This window comes from Nyctereutes procyonoides, unplaced genomic scaffold (assembly GCF_905146905.1).
Source record: "Nyctereutes procyonoides isolate TBG_1078 unplaced genomic scaffold, NYPRO_anot_genome, whole genome shotgun sequence".
In the NCBI taxonomy this organism is placed as follows: Eukaryota; Metazoa; Chordata; class Mammalia; order Carnivora; family Canidae; genus Nyctereutes; species Nyctereutes procyonoides.
In genome coordinates, this window is record NW_026575126.1 from 72,056,053 (window position 1) to 72,061,042 (window position 4,990).

At 49.5% G+C, this 4,990-nt stretch overlaps 1 pseudogene; it reads right to left on the bottom strand.

Moving 5' to 3' along the window:
- Positions 1 to 1,183: 1,183 nt before the first annotated feature.
- Positions 1,184 to 1,260, bottom strand: LOC129520386 (U4 spliceosomal RNA; annotated as a pseudogene).
- Positions 1,261 to 4,990: the final 3,730 nt, after the last annotated feature.

Sequence of the window (4,990 nt, forward strand, 5' to 3'; positions counted from 1 at the left end):
TGTGCATCTATCACTTCCCACCAGCATGAGCATATCTGTATGTTAAATACTGGAGGTGGACTTGTTATGCTTTAGGGTTCTGTATGAGGTTTGTTCTACTGCTAAAATAAAATTTTAAATTACTAATCTAGGGGCGCCTGGGTGGCTCAGTCAGTTAAGCATCTGCCTTCAGCTCAGGTCATGATCCCAGGTCCTGGGATGAAGCCCCCATAGGGCTCCCTGCTCAGTGGGGAGCCTGCTTCTCCCTCTCCCCACCTGCTCCATGCTCTTTCTCACTATCTTGCTCTTCCTCTCAAATAAATTCCTTAAAATAAAAAAAAAAAGGTGAGTGGCATTTGCTTTCCTGCCTCTCAGGACAATTTTTACAGGTGAGTACAAATTCCACGTCAGCACAGTTTAAAGACACACATCTCACTTATCCAGAAGCAATGCCACTAGCTTTTTTTTTTAAATTTATTTATTCATGATAGACACAGAGAGAGACAGAGGCAGAGACACAGGCAGAGGGAGAAGCAGGCTCCATGCAGGGAGCCCAATGCGGAACTCAATCCTGGGACCTCAGGATCATGCCCCGGACCAAAGGCAGGCGCTAAACCACTGAGCCACCCAGGGATCCCCTGCCACTAGCTTTTTTTTTAAAAAAAATCATTTATTCAGTGAGCATGAGCTGCACACCCATTTGCCTGCATTTTGGTAGGTAGATGGATTAGAAATGAACCCCGTGTGGCCCATAGACTGGACAACCCACAGCACAGTGGGGGAGGCAGACATGCCAACAGATAATGCTGAGGAAACCAGTGTTGTGAGGGGCTCCCTGGAGGAGGCAGCATTTACAGAGAGCATAGAAAAGGGATAGGTGGTTGTCTGGTGGGTGTGTGAAAACAATGGAGACAGAGGGAGGTATATTCTGGGAAGAGAGAACAGCATGTGCAAAGGCACAGAGGTGAGCAAGAACTTGGGCATCCCTGGCACCAGAGGGGGACTCAGTGTCAGGGACAGGCTGAGGATGTGGCTGGTCAAGTAGGTAGGACCCAATGGTGACATCCAACCAAGCATGGTGACACCTGTAGCCCCAGGGTGGTCACCAAGCTCCCTGGCTTGTACAATACAAACATCCACAGCACCTATGCCCAGGGACTCAGGAAGCTCAGAGTCCCCTCCACCAAATGCCACCATGGACTCCCAGGGAGGGGTTCCAGTTAGCAATAATCATGCCTCAGATAAACCTCATTGACTGTGACACTGCCAATGCACAAAGCTCCAGGGAGGGGTTCCCTCTCAACCTCATCCCTTGTCACTGCTCGTGTTGACTTGCTGCTTCACATAATCTTGTCGTTCTCCCCATTTTTCCCGTCTCTCTGATCCTTTTCAAACATGGCCTCCCGCAAGTGGACCTTCCCTTTATACCCAAGGCTTGGGCTGTCAGACCAGAACTCCAGTGCAGAAAAGAAAAACTGGAAGTGGGTATGGAGAGGCTTGTACCCTTCTGATCCCACACCCCAACACCCTTCAACCTCTCCCTTCCCTTTGGTCTCAGGTCTTTGCTAGAAAAACAAATTTAGAATAAAACATACAAAAAAGTTCAGAGGTGCTCCCAATGGGGCAGCTTTCGCATAAGCCTGTCCAATTGTGTGTATCCCCCCACCACCACCACACGGCTACTCCTCTGCACAGCTCATTTGGGAAACCTCTGAGTCAGTCCAAAGAGGAACACAAGCAAAATTCATCCACATATCCCTGGACACATAAACCATCCATCTTTCAAGTAATTGTCAAACCCCTCCTTGCTGAGGAATGGAGGGGGTTCCTTGCACTGCTTCCTCCATTCGGTTCCACATCAGGCTCCCCAGCATCGCGTGGCTCTGGTGGGGACTCAGCAAGAGCGTCAGTGTTGCCGCCTGGCCTGGTGCCCAGAAATGTGCTGCACTAGAATCTGAATCTTACTTGATCAGACCGTCAGAATATTCTTTGAAAGGAGAAGCTGGCACTCGATCTCCAAGCTGATGTTTTTTGTGGGGCTCCTACAGAACTGCCTCCCCTCAACCATGGCTTTCCCTGGGGAGATGGGTCTCCTTGATGCCTTACTAACAATGCCACATTTCCAAGGTCATTCCAGGGAAGGTGGGGACAACCCAGCTGGAAACACTTGCACAAAGTCACGTGACTATTGTGCAGGAAGGTGGCAGGAGGCAGGGTTATCGTCTATGGATGCGGGCGAGTAAGAGACAGGCGGGGCGAGGTACAGAGAGATAGGTAGGGGGCTGTGTGATCAGGCCCACAGAAATCCCAAAAATGCTGAAGTGTAAGGAAACCAGAGATGAGGGAACCAACCAGACCTCCATGCCCTAGGTGTCTTTTTCCTGACAGTCATCTGTGACCAACAAAGAATAACCAGGCCCCAAAAAGAAGCCATTCAAGATGTTATCACCAGCCCTCACTCAAACCAAGACATCATAAAAATGATAAGGCCATGAGCTCCCTGGTCAGTTCTAAATAAAAGACTGTCAGTGGAGGCTCCCATTGGTAAACACTTTCAGGATCCCTCTCGCTCCTGAGAGCTTTCTCTGTATCCTTGGTTAATCAACTTCTATAGCTTTATTCACTCTCCTTTATCCATGAGGTTCATCCTCTGACTCAAGATTCATTCTCTGACTCCATGAGACAAGAATTTCGCTTTCCTGCTTCCCTGCCACTGCCCTGGTGCCCTGGGGAAGCCAGTGGGGGGAGTGTCACTGTAGCGCTATGGTCCATTCTTTTTTTTTTTTTTAAGATTTTATTTATTTATTTGACAGAATGACAGAGCACAAGCAGAGGGAGAGGGAGAATCAGGCTCCCAGCTGAGCAGGGAGCCCAATGCAGGGTTCGATCCCAGGACCCTGGGATCATGTCCTGAGCCAAAGACAGCCACCCAATCAACTGAGCCCAATTCACAGATAGGGCTCCATCATTCTCCCTCTTACTACCCTGAAGCCTGGTACTCAGATGGCTGTGGTCCGCCCACACATCAAACCCTTCCTGTGCCCAGGGAGCCTACAGAGAACGGGCTAGGTTAGCCCTGCCCTCCAGGCACCTGCTGTCCATGAGCAGGTCAAAAGAAGTCCCTAGGCTCTTGAGGAAGGGTGTTCCCAGTGTCGAGGGACAGTAGTTGCCCTGAGGAAGGGGGGGGTGGGTGGCCTGGAACCCAGGGTGTGAGGGAGACAAACTTCGCTATCATGGGTGAATTTTGAATCTTGCCCATCATGCATACAAAGTGTACCTTCGGGCAGCCCCGATGGCGCAGCAGTTTGGCGCCGCCTGCAGCCCAGGGCGTGATCCTGGAGACCTGGATCCAGTCCCATGTCGGGCTCTCTGTGTGGAGCCTGCTGCTCCCTCTGCTTGTGTCTCTGCCTCTCTGTCTCTCTGTCTCTCTGTGTGTGTGTGTGTGTGTGTGTGTGTGTGTGTGTGTGTGTGTGTATCTATGAATAAATAAATAAAATCTTTAAAAGAAAAAAAAGTATACCTTCATAACGTTTTATATACAAGAATACATACGCAAATATACACAGACCTATGTATCAGGAGAGTATGCGGGTCAGGAGTGTTAGGGGAGTACAGAAATTGGGCTTTCTATTAGAAACGACTAATACCCACCATTTGCTTTGACGTGGATGGAACTGGAGGGTATTATGCTGAGTGAAGTAAGTCAATCAGAGGAGGACAAACAGTGTATGTTCTCATTCATTTGGGGAATATAAATAATAGTGAAAGGGAATAGAGGGCAAGGGAGAAGAAATGGGTAGGAAATATCAGAAAGGAAGACAGAACATGAAGATTCCTAACTCTGGGAAGTGAACTGGGGGTAGTGGAAGGGGAGGAGGGCGGGGAATGGGGGTGACTGGGTGGCGGGCACTGAAGGGTCACTTGACAAGATGAGCACTGGGTGTTGTTCTGTATGTTGGCAAATTGAACACCAATAAAAAATAAATTTATTATTTAAAAAAAAAGAAATTGGCGGGATCCCTGGGTGGCGCAGCGGTTTAGCGCCTGCCTTTGGCCCAGGGCGCGATCCTGGAGACACGGGATCGAATCCCACATCAGGCTCTTGGTGCATGGAGCCTGCTTCTCCCTCTGCCTGTGTCTCTGCCTCTCTCTCTCTCTCTCTGACTATCATAAATAAATAAAAATTAAAAAAAAAAGAAATTGGGCTTTCTTGCAGAGGTGATATTGGAGGTTGGTTTTGAAAGAGAATGAAAATGTGCCCATCGAAAAAGTGGGAGTGGGGGTGACTGAGGGACAGCTAGGAAGGAAGGAGGAATGGCATGGGCAAACACCCAGGCTTAGGAAAGCAGGATGTGTCTGGGGGATCCTGAGCTGTGTGAGGCTGTAATCGAGGCCCCCAGATAGCTGGAACCCCTCAGGAGGGCAGTCCTGCAGGAGGAGAAGCCTTCCAGGGAGAGTCTGAGGATCAAAAATGGCTGAGGATAAAATGGGGTAAGGAGAGGGGATAAAGCGAGAAAGTCAAGGCTTTATTTTTATTTTTTTTAAGATTTATTTATTTACGATAGACACAGAGAGAGAGAGAGAGAAAGAGAGAGAGAGAGAGAGGCAGAGACACAGGCAGAGGGATAAGCAGGCTGCATGCCGGGAGCCCAACGCGGGACTCGATACCAGAACTCCAGGGTCACGCTCTGGGCCAAAGGCAGGCGCTAAACCGCTGAGCCACCCAGGGATCCCGAAAGCCAAGGCTTTAAGGGGCAAAAGAGGCAATGGGAGTCCTGACTGTCACTCAGGGTTGTTCCTAATCCTTTTCAACTCTGTGCCACACCCTCAACAGATAAACAGTTGGGGCTTGATACAGCTCCCTGGCCCATTCATCAGGCACTGGCAGGTCCAAATCCACAGGATGGAATCTAGGCCAACTCACATGGTTCCCACTTAAGCTCCATCAAGATGGTCAGAGACGTAGACCAAGACAGGAATGCAGGCTGTCCACACTCTGGGATGAGTGTAA